Below are 22,234 nucleotides of genomic sequence, written 5' to 3'. Positions count from 1 at the left end.
CCACCAGGAATAACACTGAGCAAAACTCGAGCATTTTCGACCTACCCATCTTTGTAGAAAAATAGCTTAATCAGTGCAGTGCTGAGGACCAAATCCTTGCAGGGATGGAGCTGCAGTTCCGCAGTAATCCAAACGAACAAAACATCATCTGTCAATATTTCAATCCTCACGCGTAAAACCGGTTAAGGATGCCTATCGGAGCACGGTCACCATTAGAGGTACAGGGTATTTTGTGCTCCAAGGAGTGATGCTCCATTCCACGAAGAGGACAGGTGGAAAGAAAAATGGAAGAACGAGAGGAGGCCCAGTGAAGTCGTCATGAATTTTTTTTTTTCCCCCCCGGGTCATTTACAAGTGGGAGACCCCTTCAGGATGCAAACCAATCAATCTTTATTTAGCACATCTTTTTCTCACTCAGCCCGTGTAGAAAGACTGCAGCAAAGCGTGCAGGGCATTGTGGGATAGGGATGCAGCAGAGAGCTGCAAGGAGATTCGCTGGGTTATTTTTTTTTCCCTCCCTACTCAGCGATCAGCTGTTCAGAGGCTCTGCGCAGGGCCATTGAATTTGGGCACCAGAATGTTATTACAGGATTAGCGGGCGGAGACAGCCACCACTGTGCAGCTGGCATGTCAATGCAGCCCAGAAATACATATGCAAATATTACTCGCAAATCGGAAAAGGGATTTGAGTCCCCGGGGGAGAGCCGCTATTGCGCAACGTCGGTTATCGGGGCGGCCGCCGCAGATGAAACGAAAGCACTTTCATTTAGAAAGGGAGATAAAGCTTAGTGCTCAGTGATTGCATTAGGATTTGTCCAGGATTCAGAGTATTTCTCGGTGCGGTTCTCCCCTGCTCCAGCTTCCAGCACCGACAAAAGACCCCACAAACGCCCTTTGTCCCTCCAGATGTTTAAAGCAGCACCAAGGAACCTCTCCCGAGAGCTGTGCCACTGACACACAAACCAGCAGCGGCTTCTTGCACTGCAAAGCCACGGGTTTAACCTGACTCAAGTCAGCTCGAACAATCACGGCTGCAATTCGTAACCTCACATTCAAGGACCAAGAGAATCAGAGCCAGCAGTCTGCTGAACTTCTGCACAAGCATTAACATGAAGTTGGATTCCCTCAGTGAATCTAATAACTTATTTAAACTAACTAACTAACTAACTCACAGATCAATTCAGATTTTACCAGGCTGTTACCAAAGGAAATAAAGTTGGTGTCAGTGGTATTTCTCAGCTATGCAGAGTAAGTTGCTAAAAAGATGCTTGTGAATACACAGACCCTACTGAAGCTAAGCAACATAGAATTAGCTTTGTCCTCCAGTATAACAGCTGGTGGGTTTTGCAGACAAGGTAGCATTTGCATCTCTAAATACAGTGAATCTTTTCTTTTGAAAAAACAAAACAAAACGACAACAAAAAACCTCAAATCATATGCAAGTATTTCAGCTCACTGAGGCTAACAAAGCTTCCCACAAATAAAAGGACACAAAAGCTCGTTTGCATTAGGAATAAAAACTGTTGGTTTTAAATACTGTCTGTGCTACTTGGACTTAATTAGAAGAGGTAGGGTTAGTTTAGACCTCACAGCTGAAAAAGTTGTCCTACGCTCTTTAAACAGTTTCCAAAATATACTTATTCCATTCTTGGGCTGACCAGGTAAACAGTGTTAATAACCATTATCATGACTGAAATTTAATCTAAATTCCTGTTAAAAACATAGAATCTCTACCCATCATTTATTTTCCACTTGGCAATCACTAAACCAGATTGGTTTTATACATCGTGCAGATCCAGCCTGGTTTCCCTGGGTAATGCCCACAGGGCAAAAGCATGTTGTAATCCAGTTTATAACCTGAAATGAAACATCAGGCAGCATGCGTGCGTGTGTTAGGATTTTGGGTGCTCATGCCAAAATGCTGCTCCTCTGATTCCCTCGACATGTGCCGAACTCTGTCAAAGAGAACAAAGTCTGTTTCATTTTAGCTCCACACTCAGCAGGTCAGAAGAAGCAGGGATCTGCACGGCAAAATTCACAGTTTAAGAAAAGGCCAGAGTTTCAGGCATATTTTTGGAGGGGTGGGGGTGGGGTTCTGCTATTCTTTCTTTGGGTTCTTGCTTTTCTTTTTCAGCTGTGTAGAGAACTCCATTACAAAGAACAAGCAAAATTTTTAACTCCCACAGCTAGGAGATGCAAGGTCTTTTGTTTTTGCCACTTGAACAAAGGCACATTTAAAACAAAAATCAGGACTGAAAACTCTGGAGCGCGCTCCCAGACCTGAGGTGGAAGACTCAGACAGAAGCACACAGGCATCGCTTAGCTGCTTGCTTCTCCTTGCTCGTTTCCAGCATCGAGTTTACATACACTAAAACAGAACGACAAGTATCGCTCAAATTACTATGTCCACTTACAGTCAGTAGCAAGGACTACAAACCCCTCGACTCAGAACCGCTCCCGTAACATACCTCATGGCCAAAGGAGACCGCAGGAGTCCCAGCTACAGCCACTCTCACAGGGAACTACAACTCCAAATGAGAGATTGCTTCAAAATGCAGTTCTCATGTAATTAACTCCAAGAAGCTGCCTTCTGACAATGATCTTATATTCTGGAAATGATTCTGCTTCTTAAACAAAACAAAGCCGTGGTACTGTGGCAAGGAAGATGAGACAACCGAAAAATGAGACAACAGAAAATCTCATTTCCCTTGAGATTCTGGTTCTTGCATGTTTAATGTTGACACATGGGTTCCTTCTCCCTTGTGAAGAGGAAATGGATTTGTAGCTCAGTGAGCAATCTTGCACTTTACCCCATACCAGTTATTACCAGCCCGTTTCAACCAGGTTTATTGAATGTCTGTTTTGAGTTGGGGGAAGGGCATGGTGGTTGTTGTTATTTATTTTTCTTTTTAGAAAAAGAACAAAAAACACAACTGTTCTACAGAAGTTTGCTGCACCCATCGGAAGTAAGTTCTGTGGAAAATATATAGCACATGCCATCTTTACAGCACCACAGAAAGGACTGGTCTAGCCTCTGCTATCATCCCCTGTAATTGTCACGTTTTTCAAATAATTTATTCTTCTCCTTTTTCTAACACAACCTGAATTAGCATTTTGAGGGAGCTCATAAAAGGTAAGTTACCAAAAAACAACAACAACAAAACAAAACCAAAAAAAAAAAAACCAAACCCACAATCAAAACCAACCCCAAACCTGTAGCTAATTTACAGACCATAGCTGGATATTGCTACATCCTTCCCCTAATATTAAATAAGTCATTCAAACACTGCAGGTTAAGATTAATGGCCTGCAATGAAGTCTCTGCCATAAATTGACTGAAGGGAGAGTAATCTAACTCAGCCTGCCCTACAGAAGATTTTAAGGTCAGCAGAAAAAAAAAAAATTATTGGGTTAGCCCTAACTAAATGGCTAAATAATACAGTCGCAGGAAATAAGACTGTCTGGAAAATAAGAGGTGGGAGCGACCAGAAATCAATTCCCCAAAGCCATGATGCTGGGAATGAGGGAACACAAACACAGGACAGGATGGGCTGTCCCAGCCACCCCCTGGCTCCACACTGTTAATTTGACCCTGGCACCAGGAAATCAGGTGGGGTGAAACAACCAGGCTCTGTCATTGTGGGACCGTGCCCACGCCAGGAATCACGGGCCCTTAGTCATCTGGATGGGATGGCGGTGGTGGAGCGCCTTTACCTTTCCCCGCTGTAACAAGTGCAACCTGCAGCCCGACCCGACGTGCTCCAGCAGCCCAGGCAGTAGCTCAGGCTGGCAGGGAAAAGCCAGGGCTTCCTGCCACTGCAGCCCTGCTGGCAGCCACAACACGTCTGCCCCGAAAGGAGCTCTGTCAGGTGCTGGCTCCTCTCCCCGTGCCACAGCCTGGAGCCACAATCACCTGCCCATCTTGTGATCCAGTGGGGCAGATGCTCTTCCCCTAAGCTTGTGACCCTACACATGGCTTGTCACACCCGGAGGAGGCAAGGAACTTGAAAGGTTTGCCTAGGATGTAACGCTGGGCTACTGAGACCTTCACAGTCCCCGCAGCGCACATCCTCCTCCGCCTTTGCCACCTTATTCTGTTTCTTTCTACCTCCTGCTTACACCTAGCTCTGCTTGCCGAGGCTGCGGCTTTTGCAGCACGCCTGCAGCAGGCAGGCAGCTGAGAGCAGTGGCAGGGACAGCCTGGCCTCCCCGCTCCACCAGAGCAAGCCTGGCTGATGTGGCGGCTCTCCCTGTCTCTGGCACTGATGTTGCAAGACAGGCAGCACCGAGCACAAGCTGCTTTTCTCCTGTGTGTCAGTCTTTCACCTTTTGGGCATTCTCCATTAAGGTGGCAGGGCCAGGCACTGCAGCCACCAGAAAGCAGCTCCATATCCTGACATCTCTTCTGCACGGCAATGGGATCACCCTCAGTTCGACTGCCAGATGTCAAGGTCGTGAATTAGGTTTCTTTTACAGGCTCTCAGCTGCTGAAGACAGAATAACAAGGATAGAAGCCACCACTATAAATGAAGGCTAAATAGTTTTACTTGCTTAATGTTTTTTTCTCCCTTCCTTTCCTCAGTTTGTAATCAAAGCCTATAACAACATGTGTACCTGAAATAAGTGGGTGGACCTCTTAAGACACCAACATACTTATGCTTTATACTCCAAGTTGGAGAGGAGGAAAGGGTTACAGCTGACATCTAACCCCCCCTTTCCTTTTCTCTCCCCATCCCCACAACCTCTGCCTCCCTCTGCAGTAACCCTGTGCAAAGCAGGACCTTTTGGTGGTCCTGCTTCCTTCCCTACAGACCCATGTTCCTACAGTCTCGCCCTCGGATGAAGGGGAGCCTTTCTGCTGGCTGCCCTGCACACACCAAGGGGTAAGGCTGGCAGGTTAGAGCTCATATTATCACACAGTAATCACACACCTGAGATGTAATACTTACTTTAAGGCTATTTGTCTGTCTGAGGTTTTCAGGACCTCATTTCAGGACCATAGCCCTTTCCATGTTTAATAAAACATCATTTTCTCAGGTGAGCTATTTTAAAGAAAAAAATCCACAGTGAGGCAGATCCAAATAATTATTTTATGGGCTAGATGTTGTGCAGGCCTAAGTAAAAGGATTTTAAATTCTACACTTGCCATCCAAAGCTGCTAGTCAGAGCATCCATGCAAAAATAAAAAAACTACTCTGATTAATTACCAAGTGCCATTAACATAACCCTCACACTTATACATTTTTGACTCTCTAGGCCTATCTATTTTATTAACACTAACAGATCTCTGTTCAGCCTTTTTAGGTACATGAGCTCAAAAAAAAAAAAAAAAAAGCTGAGCTGGCAAATAATTAAAACTGTGCCTCAAATCACTGCAGCTTCCATAAACAGCTGCTCTGAAATGCTACTTGAAATAAAAGTGCTCCACGGAGACTCCACATTAATCACTGCTAAACCCTCCAGGCACAGGACATCAGGTAGTACAAAAAGCAGGAGGCTGAGCAGGAATCTGTTTAGGAAGAGGTTCCTGGCCTTTTCTACATAGTGTTAGATATAAGGTACATTAAAAAATGCTCTAGGCACTTTAGAGCTGCTAAGCAATGGCAAGAAAAGTAAAAGGTAGATGCAAATGCTTGGTCCTGAGCTGTGCGGTGAAGGTTGAACTGCTCAGAGATCATCCCCTCTACTCCCTCCTGAAACACTGGACATGCCCCATGCTGCATCTCTGCTTGATCTTACAGTTCTGCACCCTTTAGGAGAGGTGACAGCCTTGAGTTTAATCATATATTCCCCACTGACCTCTCCTCTGCTTATGTTTCCATTTACTTCACTTGGATTTTGTTGAATTAGCACAAAGTTCAAAACAGCAAGGGACAAGACAGCACCCAGCTATTACCACATGCCATGCAACTTCTATGCAAAATTAACCTAGAAACTGCCAGCCCTTTAGGCTTCTTTCTTCTTTTCTTTTTTTTTTGTTTTCAACCTTCAAAACCCCACTTCTCAACAGAAACAGCATAAGAAAAATAAACTGGGAGAAAAAATACAGACGTTTCACAGCAAGAAAAGGCAGACAGTGTAAGCATTAAAAAAAAAGCAAACAACACAGGCACAGGAAAGAATTCATGTCTCCATAGCACATGGTCTGTGTACATAGGGTGCCTGAGCAAGTGGGATTTCTGCCAAAAACACATATGGGAGAGAGACTGGGAAGGACAGGAGGAAGAAGAGACCCTCCCCAGCCCGTGAGCATGCGGAATTCAGGTTCACATAACCTGCAGCACTTGCACTGTTTAAAGGATGAAATATTGCTTGCTGCTCCTCTGTATTTACCTGAGCTTTTGTACAGTATCCACCTCATTTTCTCGCTCGGAGCCAACAGCGATGTTACCTTCTATGTCTGCTGCCTTCTTCTGAACTGAAATGCCTTTCAAACACACAGATGTATGTCTAAGCATCTATATATCATCCTTGGTCTCAGAGAAGACCTCAACCAAGCATTAAGTGGCAGGCAGAGGGGTTTGCCCAGGCAGGCTCTTTACGCTGGCAATAACGCCACACTGAACTTTCACAGCAAGTAGGTAAACACATAGCCGCATACGGCAGGTACTCTGGCACCAGAAACAGTGAGACAGTGTCAGAATAACCTTGGCAAGAGCAACTCTGTGGGTTATAACAATAGTTGTACGCACAGGAGTTAAACCGACCAAAAACCAATAACACAAAGCCATCTGCAGCTCTTGTGGGGAGCTCCAAGTGCACACGGCCGGAGCCCGTTGGCTGCAATGCTGTCTTCTCCTCCTCCACACTCACAGGGTCACTCCATTTGACTTAGCATTATTCAGCTCCAGCACTTCGGAGCTTGGGAACACCCACTGGCTGCACTTCACCGAGTAAACACGCCTCTCCAGTCCTCAGCAAGGACACTCGCTCGCTGATTGCACTCCTATTTAAAGAACTGTTGTTGTGGGAAAAAGCCGAAACCTTTCTGCAGCATAGAAGATGTGTTCCCCACGTTTTGTGCCTTATCTGCAGAGACGCACCAGTTCCCGAAGTGCATTTCCACAGCAGGGTTTCACTGCAGCCACAGTAAGAGGGGGCCACCTGACAGGCCCCCCGTGGCCCTGAGCAGGCCGGGCCTCCAGTCAGTCCTCGTGGTCCTTCCTCAGGGCCCGCCAAGCAGCTACACTGCCTCAGCATGGCCTTTCCTCAGGCCTTTTCCACGAGGTACAAGTTTTTAGAGCAGATAACAAGCTGCAAGGAGGAGCAGCAGGAAGAGGTGCCCACCTTTATCCTTCTCCAAGAATAACTCTCCTAAGCTTTCCCTTGGACGTCTATTACAGGTTCCCATGTGCTAGCAAACACACAGGGCTATGTACACGCTATGAAATAAGTTTTCATAGAAAGCTTTTAGTTTGGATGAGGGCTATTTTTGTAACGAAAGAGGTGCAAGATATAAAGATTTGTATTTTATATATTCATTCTTTATAAAGACTGAATCTTTTGCGGTCAGAGAACGGGATTAGATCTTGCCAGATTCTTCTTTCTGCAAGTTCTGTGAAGCGATGTAAGAGCTGCCTGAGAATTTAGCAGCAGTCCTTGTGATGAATGTGACAAGACAAAACATGCTGTTCTTGATACAGGTTATATGCAGTATCATCGAAACGACAACACCTGTTAGAAAAGTATGTGAAGTAACCAGCTGTAGGCACTGCTGGTAAAAGGAATTGAGAAATCCTAGTGGAAAACCAGTTACAGATACAACATACATGCTCTGCACTATTTCGGGTGCTGAACTTCTTCTCTGTCTCAGTTAGCACAGTCAGGGGCTGTTAGGACACATTTCAGACAAATGCTTCTGGAATGCTGATGAACCTGTAACTCTGAGTTAAATTTTATTCACAATTTATATCTACTGCCTTTTAATCTTTCTTTTTAATGGCCACAGATGAGAAACCCCTTTTGAGACTATCAGCCATGTCCTGGACATTTCATTCTGTGAGCTATGAAACTCATTGCCCCAGGATGCTACAGCTGTTAATAATTTACGGGCATTCCAGGACAGAATGACAAATTCATGGAGGGTAAACTGACTCAAGATTTTTAAATATAAAGACACCACCTCCACCAGAAGCAGAGCTGGAAGCACAAATCACTGAAGATGAAAGAGCATTCAGGGGCATACTATTATATGTCTGATCTATTCTTATGCTTTTCTGTAGGCACCCACTATCAGCCACCATCCAGATTATAAGGCTGAGCTAGATTTACTTTTGTTTTGACCCAGTCTCACCTTCAAAATACTCAGTATAGACATCATAGGAGCTGTCATAGTAGCCACTCCCTTTTTGCATAGTTAATGGACAATAATGGCACTACAGGGCTGTTTTTATTACTTAGCAGAGCTATTTAGGGACGTCAGGTGAAATGAATCCATCAGACTGCTGCCTTAATACACAACCTGTTGTATGAAGAATGCCACTGAGAGCCACAGAGCGTCTTTAGCATGTACACTCACTTCTACATCATATGAACAAGACACACAACAATGGAGTCTGACTGGTCATCACTCTGAGCAGGGAACCTTTTCTTAGTGAATACAATATTAACCTACCATTTCTCCACATCCCCCTTCCTTTTCCAACATAGTTTATCCTTCAGGGAAGAAAAAAAAAAAAAAAAAGAAGACTTCTAGTGATATTTCCTTAAGACTGATGTGTTTACCTTGCTTCTCTGCAGAGGTACTCTCCATTTTTCTAAATGTAATGCCATAGAGCTTGGGGAAAATAGGCCCTTACTGATGTCCTTAAAGACCATCTAATTCCACCCCCCCTGCCATGGGCAGGGACACCTCCCACCAGACCAGGTTGCCCAAAGCCCCATCCAGCCTGGCCTTGAGCACCTCCAGGGATGGGGCATCCACAGCTTCTCTGGGCAACCCGTGACAGTGCCTCGCCAACACCACAGTAAATTTCTTCCTAATATCTAATCTAAATCTACTCTCTTTTAGTTTAAAGCCATTACCCCTTGTCCTATCACTGCATTCCCTGACAGAATCCCTCTCCAGCTTTCCTGTAGGCCCCCTTTAGGTACTGGAAGGCTGCAATAAAGTCTTCCCAGAGCCTTCTCTTCTCCAGGCTGAACAACCCCAACTCCCTCAGCCTGTCTTCACAGGAGAGGTGCTCCAGCCCTCTGATCATCCTCGCGGCTCTCCTCTGGACTCATTCTAATTTGTCCATGTCCTTCTTGTGCTGGGGGCCCCAGAGCTGAACGCAGCGCTCCAGGTAGGGTCTCACAAGAGCAGAGCAAAGGGGGAGAATCACCTCCCTCACCCTGCTGGCCACACTGCTTTTAATGCAGCCCAGGATACGGTTGGCTTTCTGGGCTGCAAGTGCATATTGCTGGCTCGTGTTGAGCTTCTCATCAATCAACACCCCCAAATCCTCCTCAGGACTGCTCTCAAGCCATTCTCCACTCATCCTGTATTTGTGCTTGGGAGCGCCCCAACCCAGATGCAGGACCTTGCACTTGGCCTTGTTGAACCTCATGAGGTTCGCACAGGCCCACCTCTCGAGCCTGTCCAGGCCCCTCTGCATAGCATCCCTTCCCTCCTGCGTGTCAGCCACACCATACAGCTTGGCGTCATCGGCAAACTTGCTGAGCTCAACATATTGTTGGGATCTTTTCAAGAGTATTTTCCAAGTTCAGCAAAATCTTCTGAGTGCAATCTTTTTTTTTTTTTTGTAAGTAATTATGTCAAGTGCATTAGTTCAATATTCCATCACTGCTTTGGAGGGTTTATTGATCTGCACAAGCTGTAGGAGTGTCTTCATATCAGTCAAAAGTTCAACATAATATAACCACTGCTCTTTCCTTGCTAAATCAACTCATAAGCACTACACAAAGCACACTGCAAGATACCACACACCTTCAAATTAAAAAATAACCCAGTTCAACTAAGCTTGGGCATAGGAGTCAGGCACAATGTAAATCTTTGCAGACTAAAATTTACACTTTTCCTTTAAGCCATCATTCCATGTGACAGTTTTTCAAACGACAAATTCAATGAAAGGACATCATTAAGCCTAGCATTCAATACTGATTAAAAATAAATAAATAAACAGAAAAAGAGGGAATTGTCACTCTACATTTCGAGAATGAGAGTGGGGGAAGTCAAGAACAGAAGCTCATAGTAACACAGAGCAAATAGTTTTACATGACAAAAAAAAACACACACAACACAAACCAACAACAGAAAGTCACCCAGAAATAAACTGATCATACACATGTTTAGACAGACTAATAATACTAAAACAAATAAATCCATGCTGGATTAGGAACCGGCAGATTGCTGAACATTCATCTCATGCATTTAAAAACTGTCCAGAGGCAACTGCATCTACTCCAGTCGTATCTCTTCTGCAGAGGGCATCCACCCTGACTTAAGAGTGGAAGATCCGCCTACTTAATTACTACTAACATCCATCCAAGACTGCAAATATTCAGAAGGTTTCAAAGTGAGAGAGAATTAATAATGCTTTTACGCATGAGCAAAATGCTGACCATAACAAGCCAAGTTGTCCAGTCCTTTCAGGGGAACTTTCAGGTTATAGGTGATTACATGTCATCTACAGCCGTTTGTCTTCTCCTAGGGGCAGGGTATATTCTTAAAGTTAAAACAGACTAGATCTAGTATCTAACAGTAAAGTGTTATGGTTTACAAACAAACTGCTGCCAGAACAGCTATGGTAGCAGTCCAGCTATACAGGATATATTTTGATGCTTATGTCAAGCAGATCACCATGTAACATAAGAGGTGCCAGAATACATGCTGTTAACATTTTTCACATGTCTATGATTAACCTCCTTCTTAATTTAGCTATGCCTTTTTTAACCTTACTGCAACAAACTAGCAGCAAGGTGGATGGAGCCAGACCACATCTACCTGCCACAGTAGCTGTTCACTGCCTCAAGTAGTATATTACAATTGCTATTTCAATTCTTCCTTTTGAATGGGATTTGCTTTTGAGCTCTTACCTAACGTCCAGCTGGCAAGTGGGAAAGCTGCCTGGTAGCCAACAGACTTCTCAACTGACTAGATCCTTGGCTTTCCCCATACAGTACATTAGAACGGCATGTTATGTTATTTATTTCACTTCATACTAGTCCAGTTTCAAACTGAACTACTACTTCCACCTTTTAAAATAAGCAATGCCCAATCCAAATATAGTAAAACACCCCAAATATTAGAAGGAATGACAAGCAATGCCAGGATAAGTCTACAGATTCTGTGACTGAAAATATCCAGAGAGTTTATTGTAGAAAATAGTAGACAAATGTCTTTAATATTGCAATTTATACAATAAATATTTAATTATTTCAATCACAGAAATAAAATTTGGTCTTTATAGAAATAAAACAAATCAGAAAGGTTGATAAGAAATGTCACCTACATCTCTCCAAAGATCAAGATGAGTTCTGCTCCTAGGGTGGTGTGCTTAATTCCAGTTGATCAAAAAGCAAGGGAAAGGTTCACACAATTTCTCACAAAACAAGATTTTTTTTCCAAACTGCATTAGCTCAATATCTGCAACCAAGAAGCTCCTCCCATTACAGGCACATGTCAACATAAACCTTACAACACGCCAACAGACTGTCTACAATACAGTAATGTCATGTAACAAATACAAGAGCAAGCTCAATTCTAACAGAAGAAGCATGTCATAAGAAATACCCATCAAAAACAGAGGCACAAAGAGGTGAAGTCTATTTTTATGACTGATAAGCCATGATCTTTTCCCTTCAGTATTTTAGTAACCTCCAAACAATGATTGTTTCCTTTCCAACTTTTATTCCCTTCAATAAGTACTGGTTTTGTTTTGGAGTCTTCCCTCTTTTTTTTTTTTTTTTTTTTTTTTAATAGCAGCTCATGTCACACACTTCCACATGGTCAGGTTTTTTGCTTGTTTTGTTTTTTCTTAAACCACAACCTGCAGTCTCTGGAAATAGCATATCTGATTTTGGTTCAAGGTGTCAGCCAAGCATAGGATCAGCAATTGTGGATTTTATTCTGACACTCATGGGATTTCTTCAATATGGTCCCTGAAGCCTGACTAAAAAAAGCAAGTTCATATATGTTATCCTGCAAAGTATGGATGGGCAGGTGTCTAGGAGAAGGTTTTCAGGGCTCCAAAAATTAAAAAATAAAAATAAAAAATAAAAAAGGAAGAAAAGTTGAAAAACATTGTCTTTGAGTTTTCAAACCATTTGTAGATTCTTAAGAATTAATGGATTTTTATAATACTGCACTGTCCATACAAAATATTTCAATTTGTAGTGTTCTTCTCTTCTATAGCACAGTTCTATCAAGGATCATTCTTTATAAACTGAATTATTTGGAGTAAAGATATGTTTGCTGCTGTATATAAACAAATAGTTCAAACCAGCTACACCTGTACCCTCGGGCATGTTTTATTTTGATGAGACAACATGCTTGCCAACTGATCAAATCCATTTCATTTACACTTGGCCCAAGAATCTCTCCTACCTTACCATACATCCTGCCTTTGTTTTTGTATAAATACTTGATGTGTCTAGACACAATCTTACACATTTCTGCAAAGCTATGCAGAAATATTTTATGCAGATCGTTAAATTTCAGCTTTACTATAGTAATGTACAACACTTTGTTCTCTGAATTAGAACACCCAAACCTTTTCAGTTCATTTAATTCCCCAATTTTCCTCAAAGGAACCAGGAGCCTCACTGTGTTTATATAAGCTGTTCAAATCCTAGTTTTGTTATGAATTAATTAAATTCCATTATCAGGCAAAGACAGGCCCAACATGTTTTTGAGATGGCTTCAAGCAGCAATTATCTGGGATTTTCCAGTAAACAACCTGACCTTTAAGCTGGGATTGCCAGAGAAAAATACTATCATGGGCTTAGGAAATCCCCCAGCTGCACTGCCATCTTCGTCCAGGTAAGATCTGAAATTCCAACCACTGTGCATACTGCTGGACATAACAAAATTCAGACAGCACTCATGCTGTCAGGACATGGACACTGCTTATCTCATACCTAGCCTCAAAGCCAAGATTCCACTGAATTCATGCACAGAAAACAACTTCCACAAAAAAAAAAAAAATTAAGACCTGCATTTCCCCCTCTCCCCTGCCCTAAAAAAAAAGGCATTAAACATAGACTTCTAGTTTTTATTCTGTATCTGGCATGATACATTTGCTGTCTCCCTTTTAAAATTGCATACAAAAAAAACAGAAATTTTTTCCCAGTTGGCTGAAATAGATGTTTCCATCTAGAATTTGTTCTGTCATAAAATCCACTGCATGTTTCCTTCTGGCCCTCAAGCAGCATGCATTAGTGATGCTCCTTGGAGTAACAAAGAGATTCTGTTTAACCTTCCCTCTCAGGAAAGCCTTGGTGTATCTCACAAAAAATGACGAAGCCCTCACTAAAGAAAACACCAAGCTGTTCTTTATAGCCAAACTGCGGGCTCTGCAGGACCAGATCAGAGATGTGAGTTTGTTCACAAGTTTGTCAGATGCTTTGCTGAGAAGTTTAAGGAAACCTTTGGCTTATCATAAACAATTTTGGACAAGGGTAAATAAAGCACAAAAGCCTTGTTTCATTTGTCAACAGCCAATAGAACAACCCCCCAAAAAAACCTCTCTGGAAACAGGGACTAACCTCAGCTTTCTGCTTTCTTTGTTTTCTAGCAAGACGTTGCAGTCTCAAGATCAGGTACAGTAGCTTCCTGGTACCTTCTCTCTATAACCGCTCCAGGCTTTAGATTTCATGAGTCCATCTTCCAGAAAGTCATGAAGCTAGCTTTAAAATAAACAAGTTTATATAGATTTTTACAAACCAAGCCTTTTAATACACTTTTCAAACCCTAACATTTACATTCCTAAACTTATTCCAAACATTTTACATTGCCTAGAAGCTCTCATGAGCATCACTGGTCAATTTCTGCTCAGTTCTTGCACAAGTGGAAATGTGGAACTTTAAGAAAGAAAATTTCTGATGGTTATATCACAATAGTTGGCCACAGAGCTGTTATCCAGGTAATAAATCCATTGCCCTCAAAGACAAACAATCTGAGGCTGGAACAGACGGTGGCTTTTCTTATACCATGTCCTTACCTAATAAATACTTACTTAGTCACTGTACTTTCACCACATTTTTCTTATATACATAAAAATGGACATTTATGTAATTGTTCTGGCTTGACGAATATTTGACTTCAGGGTGATTATTGTCTTATTCCTGGTATATTACCTGATACATTATATTTCCTTGTTCTTACTTAACCCTATCAATCTGCCTGACAGTCTGCCTAGAATGCTTTTTGAAAACAGTAAAATAAACCAAAAAAAGTGCTGGGGGGTGGGGTGCATGCTTAGCAGGGGAGCTATGCATCAGGTATTGGCTCAGGTTAATCTTCACAAAAGCAGAACAACAGAATATGGTGTCATTAATGCCAACTGCCAACTTCAAAAAACCTGACACCTGTGAGAAGCAAAAGTCTCCCTCCTAATAATACCTTGACATTGCCCTCTCAGATTTACAGAGATTTATTTTGCTTTGAATAAACATCACTGTGCCTTTCCTCGGCAAACTGCTTGGCTTTGTTTCAGTTATTGCTTTTAAATATTAAAGAGCAGGAGGCATTTGTTTCCCCGTCACATCCTGTCCTGTTTACACAGCATCACACAATCAATCCCCTTTGAAACGCTTGCTCTTACAGCAAGCTCGACGCGCACGGTTCAATCAAAACATATCCTATTGTCTCGTGCCAGCCACAAACGGATTTCTGCACAAGCACTGAAAAGGTTTAAAGGTTTCGACAGCCACCTAAAGCTGAGCTGGCACGACTGTCAGAGAAAGGTGCTGTCAAACTGCTCGGACTCCGCCGCTGCCACCCTGACTTTAGGAACAGAAACGAAGACAAAGCTGTCGCTCTCGCACACAGCTCAGCTCCTGGCAGGAGCTCGCCCGCTGCTCAGCCACTACTCTCCCAAAACGCTCGAGAGCTGAAAAAAGCAGGAGGATAGTTAGAGACGAGTGTGAAAGGATAACTTACATTGTTTAGAGAGACAGTGGGAAAGGACTGCTGCGGTTTCTTCGTTATTTTACAATGCTGTTGGCAGAGCAGACAACCATAGAAGTTCACCTAAAGAAATCTCTCTTTAATTCTCTCTCTCTCCCAGTTCATTTACTCTAGAGCCTCTCAGCCTGACGAGATCCAACAGTCAAAAGTTTATCCCCTCGTATTTCCGAATGATATGGCCGTCTCTCCTTGGACACATACCAGTGATGCAGTAAAAATAGACAAAAGGGGGGGAGGGAAGAAGCAATCTAGCTTGAGCCTGAATCTTCTTAACTCAGTGTTTTCTGTAAAAGCTGCTCTCATGTCAGGAGCTCGCATCCCTACGCTAACTTGCAGAGCACGGAGTCATCCATCTGGTTTTCATAAACTGCAAATTACGAGCAAACCGGGGAATACACACAGCCCAGCTTTAGCTGAACTCCCCGAGCAACAGCCTTACAAGTAACCTGAGGTACAAAGGCTTTGAAAATAAACAGGCAGCCCCACGCCAGTCTGCTTGCACTCTTGCGTGCGTGCGGCTGGCTGCCTTGCTGCCCCCCCCCAGCAGCCCCCAGCCCCAGAGAGCACCCCACGGCTCAGGGAGGTGGCAGACACTTTTCTTCCGCCCCCAGGGGAACAAAGCAAGCTTGCAGCCCTCCCTCCCAGCACAAACAGCGTCTCCGGAAAGGGAATTTAAAAAAAAAAAAAAAGTGCATTGCTTAGTTCAACAGTTGAGCAACTCAGTTAGAACAACCTGGTTTTTATAAACAGGGAAGTGAATGCTGATCCACTTACACCCTTTAAATGCTTCCAGGTGGGAAGCAAACCCACTGGGGTCTTGGTTGTTTTCTTTTTTTTTGATTTGCTCTTTCTTCCTCTACTAAGGCAACTCACAATCAACGGGCAGTTGCTCGATAGAGAGCCTCTGGGGTGATCCTGTCCATAATTACAATGAGCACTTTACAAAAAGTATCACAAATAAAATTTCTAAAAGCACCCAGTGAAAGTCCCTGACTTGAAGCTCCTAAGTCACTTTCACACCCTAGTTTCAGCTATTTAAAGATCTACTGCCCTGATAACATTCAGATGCAAGAGGCCTGAGTGCTCACCTACATTTCTAGGTAGCTCGAGGTTTTGAGTCGGTACAAAACTACATGGTTTTTCCAACAAAAAATTGCAAAAACAAATTTCCTCTTGTTTACAGAAGATGAAGTTTTGCTGTTGCTTGAAGCAAAAAATTGTTGTTATCTGTGTTATTTACTTCAAAATATCAAGTTTGATTTAGTCTTCAGTTTTGCCAGCAAACTTTTGCAAGCTTTTCTGCTGGGAATAAGCTTACTCTGTTTGGACGCTGAGAATCTGTAAATGAGGCAGCTTTCACTAAAGCATGAATCAGTGCAGTGAGTCATTAACAAAATAAAAACACCATTGTAAACAGTCTGCCTGAAAATCCTGAGCCTTGTCACTTGCTCCATTTTTCATCTTTGCATGATTATGATCCTCCACTTGGATTCAGGATTGATATGACTGGATTGTTATTTAAAAAAAAAAAAAAGATTCTAATTAATATAGAAGTGTATTTTTGCCTGTGCTATCACAGTTCCTTCCAACAGTTGTAGAAGCCATTGAATAATTTCGATCAAATCCAGTAGAAGGCTAGGGCTCTCTAAGGTATTACATTCCTACAGCTTTTGTGAAAACAGGCAGCCCTCCAGAAGAGTGAAATACAATCTAGTGATCCAATGTAAAGGGCTACACATGAGCTCAGTCATATTATTAGACACCAGAGCACCCCACACAAACAAGAGGTACATGAGAACGGATTTCATGCGTCCTACTACTTGACTGCTACCACAGTTGTACATCTTTGGCCTGCATTCTAGCATTTTTGCTTTTGTTCTGCTCCCCCAAGAAGGTTAACAGCAAAACACTTAAAATGCACAGACAGCAGCAGAAGCAAACATAGCTTTTTGATATGGCAGTAAACAGGGTTGGTTAACAGTTGAGTTATTATTTTCTTAGTAAACACTTGGGGTCAATTGACTACATATTACTTTTATCAGGACTGATATTTTCCATGAAATCAAAGGACTTGATCCTGGTAGAGCAGAGTTCAGATCTAGGGTCAGAAATTGTTTCACAAGGGTACAGCAGAATAGCCCTCGTGTGGCTTTCTGGACAGGCTCTCTTCCCCTCTGTATTGATATAGTACAGGACAAGTTGAACGAGCATTACCTTTGGAATAAGAAATCATTTTTTGGGAACACATGGTGGTAAAGTGACGAGTAGGTGGAAATTACCACTTTCAGTTTGTGATGTTGGTGCAGACAATATTTTTTTGCCCTGAGGAGCAAAGGCATTACTTACACTGATCTCTCAGGTACCCTTCAATTTATTTGTTCTCAGAAAAATACTGCAGTCCATTTACATCAAGGGTGTTTTCACAAATAACTGCTACGTAAAAAAATAAATAAAATTCAAGATTCAGAAATAGAGGACTTATTTTAAATGATCTTTCATTTTCCAGGCTCTGGGGATCACTCTTATTCTTCAACTGTTTCCCCTTCCTTTCCTGTTCTTCATTTCCTCCTTAGTATCACCCATGTGAGTAGAAGCATCCTGCTGCCCACAGATATCTCCTGCCCCGAAGCAGGCTGGCTGCGTGTCCCCTCACTGCAGCATCCACTGCTTTCCCCTGCATATTGCTAAGACATCATTTGATACCCAGTTTCTCACACACCATCTCCATGAATTTCGAGGCAGACAAGGATCACATTCCTATCTAGCACAGGGATGTTAGTTTTCTTGAGAAACTGAGATAGAAGACATTCATCTGTTTGCTGATGAGAGAAAAGTTTACTGTAGAAAGCTTTATATAGGAATGACTGCAACAAAGACCAGATCAGTTAAGGAAAACAATCCGCTAAGAACAATTTTCTTTCTCAGAAAAACGGCAGCTTCCATTAGGGATGTTTTAAAATGCCAGCTACAAAATAACCTTGTTATTTTCCATGTAAATAGAAAACAACCCTGACTTCTCACCAAGATCAACTATATCAGCAGTATTAGCAGGACAAGGACGAGGAGAAGGATGCAGCTTAGATCTTGATAATACTTATTATATGCAGCTTTGTATTTAGATTCTTGGAATGTTCTTTTTTAACTGCATTGTATCTTTGTTAAAGCAAAGAAAATTGCCCCTCCTCAGTCAGTGACAGGTTTTGATGCACAGTAGGTGGCAGAAATTCTCTCTCTTGGATTGGATTCTGCTCCCATTGAGCCTAGTGTGGTTTTGTTGGAACTTCTATATTGTAAAGGTATAGATGGAAGCAATTTATTTTCTATCCTGTTGTTTTGCAGTTTAAATACTGAGAAAGTGATAGGTGAAAGGTCTGGGTTTGTTGGAGAATGCACCTCGACATTTAATTTGAACCTATGAAATTGCAAAATGATGGAAGCTCAGGATGGCAGATTAACAAACCAGGGATGCACCACAGCTACGTGTTCACCATTCATTCTCAGAGTAGACTACTTGGTATAGGATTTTAAATACATTTATGTAGATTTCAGGTTGGTCATAGGTCAAGTCCTATATGAATCTTCTGATGCAAACAAGCTGTCACGCTTTGTACAGACTGAAAAACCACAAGTAGGATAAAAAGACAAATCGACCCTTAGAGGAGGAGTTCAAGGTGAAGCTTCAGTTCTCTTACTGTTGATGAAATATAATAATGTAGATTTTGGCAAAAAAATGACCCATTTTTTTTAAAGAAGAATTAGTTGTGATTTAAAACATTTAAAGCCAGCACATGGAATATCTCGGATCTGGGTTCAGATGCTGAGCTTGTATTCATTACTGTGAATTTACTCTCTTACTGTATATTTCATTTTTTTAGTATTTCAGATTGTTGTCCAGTGACTTAAGTTTGGCAAAAGTCTGTCCCCCTTCAAGTTACTGATGATCTGAAGAGATAATATACCGTGATAATCCTTTGCAGTCTGCTCCTACTGTTAGATCAGGATTGGGCTGCTTCAGTGCTGTTGGTATTTTGCTTTATAATGCAGTAACACTCCTTTTCCACAGAAAGCAAATACACAGCTCAGACAAATATATTACATTATAACCTTGATGCCATAGCTGGAGTAGCCCCAAGGCTGCTGATATTTTCACTACAGCCTGCAGTAGCCCCTGGCTCTCCCCAGTAAAAAGGGAGAACAAGCATAGCACTAAGCCACTTTTTCACATCAACTCTCACTAACATCTGTGACTGCAGGGATCTAGGCTTGCCTGGGGCACATAATCTGATTCTGAGAGCTCTGGTGACAGAGACGTTCAGCCTTGTCCCTTCTAAGTGAGCTGCTATGGTGAGCCCTTCTTTCCCACTCTGAAGCCCACAGTGCAGGAACTAATGGCTGGATACTCCTTTGTCTTCTTCAAGTTCACAAATAAGCCAGCAAAGAGCATGCAATGTATTTCTGCCAGGGGCGTTCATAAAGGTCAAAGATTGGAAGGATGTGATTCCTAAAGACAAACATTAAGCTGTTTTCAAAGGTTCCTGTCTCCCTTCCCCACACCCCAGCTGCACACTCCTATTTCTCACCTTGCACCGTGGCAATTTTTTATTAATCTGGGTGTGGCCATTTTTGGACCCCCAGTGAATGGATACAGTTCATCGCCTGGCAGAAAATGAACCCACAGCAAAATGCATCAACTTTCTGCAAGGCAAGTGAGATGAATTAGCTCACAGGTCTGGTGAGTGCCACGGGTGATGCAGAGATTGAGCATTATGGACCAGAGCGGGGGAAGAATGAAGACTGTGAGCCACTTTCTCAAGCTGCTCATGAAAATATACCACGACACAGGCAGGTAAGCACCACACTGCTTCTGCCTGCTGAAGCTCAAAGTCCCACTTCCATGGCAATCATGGCCCTTAAATTCTGGCATACACCAGGCCCACAGCTCTACTCTGTACTGCCCTGAATCATACATAGTTTGCTATCCTCAAAAATTAACCACCAGTCCAGGCTCCTATTAAATCATGTTGTCTCAGTATTACTGTTTTTCAGGAACTTTCATTCACCTAAGCATGTTTTCTTTCAAAAGCAAGCGTCCAGGAAACACTGATATAATACATTTTCATTCATGAGAAGTTCAGAACCAAAAGTAATGTGTCCAAACCCTCCTTTAAAAAAAAATAAGTGTTGTTCATCCAAGAATCAGAAGTGTTACCATGTGACCAGTAATAAAAAGAAAAGAGCACATGGATAACCACAGCAAGCAGTTGAAAAGCCCTTGTGAGACTGAAGTTGGTTCACAAGATACGTGTTGAATACTGGGCAGTTTGTTTGGCAAAATAAACAGGAAGGGCTACATTTTCTAAAAAATGTACCAAGCTTAAATATTTATTGGCTTAGTCTTTCTCTAGCCTTGCCTGGAGCCATCCATTCTTATAGCATAAAGGGCCAGTATATGCTTGGTTTACCCTACTCTTTTGCCCTCAAGTACAAGGAGAAAGGAAAAAGAAAGTATGTTGAGACCTTTGCACTGAGGAACCTGGAAATCAGGGGGAGAAGAAACAGCCTGTTTGTGACTGCAAACGCAGGACTGTAGTGGGAAAGACTACAAAAAGTGGGTAGGAGGAGAATATGTCAGAGGGTGGAGGGCTTTGGGGAAGCTTTTAAGGGCTGTGAGGCAAGCAGAACAAGCATCTTAAATGGTGTGGAACAAAGACATTAAGGAGGACAGCTGGGAAGAAGTTAGCTCTTCTGGCAGAAAGCTGGAGAGGTTGTGAACTGTGCAGTTGAGGTATGGGGGCATGGGCTGTAGGGAGTGAGAAGGTAGATGTTTTGCACTGTCATGAGCTGGAGACTGGGACAAAGGGTGAGGGGCCTTAGGCTAGGAGACACCAAAAACCAGAGTGAAAGCCTGAGGGGCTCCTGGCTGCGCAGGGCTTTGGGCCAGATGCAAATACAAGGAATCTCTACTGAGGATACCCACATTTAGGTTTTGAGCACGTATACAAGAATGTTTCCCCTGCTCTTCCTACCTACATGATCATCTTTTCCCACTCCTACATCCTCTTTTTTTGCTGTCAGAGCCACAGAAGTTCTAGCTCACTTATTCCCATCTGTGCATTGAAGTGTAACAGCATTACATTTTCCACAGCTACCGGGAACCAAGAAAACATTTTGATGTAACACTGGCTCCCAAAATGTGTACAAGAGTCAAGCGTAGATTTCAAAGTGACAAAGAAGAATGGATATCAACAGAAAATGATGGGGAAAATGTGGGAAAGGAGGAAGATTTCTTTAGACAGTGGGTCTCAAAAAAGCCACGTCTGAAAACTGTTACATGCTGAAAGTTCAGCCACTGCAATGCTGGAGTTAATATTGACCACATCAAATGCCTATCAACTTGCTTTCACACATTCAAAAAACTAATTGAAAAGAAGACCAAAGTTACTGCTCTAAAATTAAGTGTCCCAGTCAGAAGAAAAAGTTAAACAACGCATTCCAAAATAGATTGTAATTCTCACGGTCCATTTTCAGCCCCTAAGTAACCAGTCCTGCTGCTGCCATCAGCAGAAGTTTTGCCAGAATAAGACCTGCAGAATTCTATGCCAGTATATTACTACAACAAACATTAACATCTGTCTTACAGCAGATTAGGGCATTATACTTAGGGAGCATGAGGTAAAAATGCCCGCTGGAGACACCGTGTAATGAGAAAGAAGTCAGGAAGAACATGAGCCCCAGTATGAATTGATTATGTGAGGTAAACTACAGCACTAGCCTTGAAGCTTAATGGGTACTATGCTTCTTGGTTTCACATGCTATGAAGCAGCAGTGGTAAGAGGAAAAGCCTGATGACAGAAGGTATTTTTTTTTAGACAGCACCAACCAGGACAGAACACAGCAAGCTGCCCACTCAATTAAGGCCTTTTTATGCTGTAAGCTTAAATTGCTGCTTTCTCAGACCTTTAACCTAGCTACGCAGGCAAAAAGGAAGGAAACTAAAAAATTTTAAAGCTCCTTTGTGGATGAAAGATCAGTGGCATCTATAACATTTCCCGACTACCTGAGCACATACTGGGACATAGCTTACTTTCTGGGCCCAAGAGACTT

The 22,234-nt window shown here is 42.6% G+C and overlaps 1 protein-coding gene across 16 annotated transcripts in view; it reads right to left on the bottom strand.

Moving 5' to 3' along the window:
* Positions 1-22,234, bottom strand: part of TRIM2 (tripartite motif containing 2) — an 88,356-nt gene that overhangs the window by 44,798 nt on the left and 21,324 nt on the right. For 2 of the 16 annotated variants that reach the window (XM_066996080.1, XM_066996085.1), the window contains exons 1-2: positions 15,104-15,697; positions 13,708-13,848 (exon numbers count right to left, since the gene is read on the bottom strand). The exons of 6 other annotated variants lie outside the window; for them this stretch is intronic. The gene's annotated coding sequence lies outside the window, so the exon portion shown is untranslated. Of the gene's footprint in view, positions 1-45; positions 441-13,707; positions 13,849-15,103; positions 15,698-22,234 lie in introns of those variants that run through there. 8 more of the 16 variants (XM_013175144.3, XM_013175148.3, XM_013175159.3 and 5 more) reach the window with 6 other exon arrangements.

Source organism: Anser cygnoides, chromosome 4 (genome assembly GCF_040182565.1).
Source record: "Anser cygnoides isolate HZ-2024a breed goose chromosome 4, Taihu_goose_T2T_genome, whole genome shotgun sequence".
Classification (NCBI taxonomy): Eukaryota; Metazoa; Chordata; class Aves; order Anseriformes; family Anatidae; genus Anser; species Anser cygnoides.
This window is presented reverse-complemented; position numbering and strand designations above follow the sequence as displayed.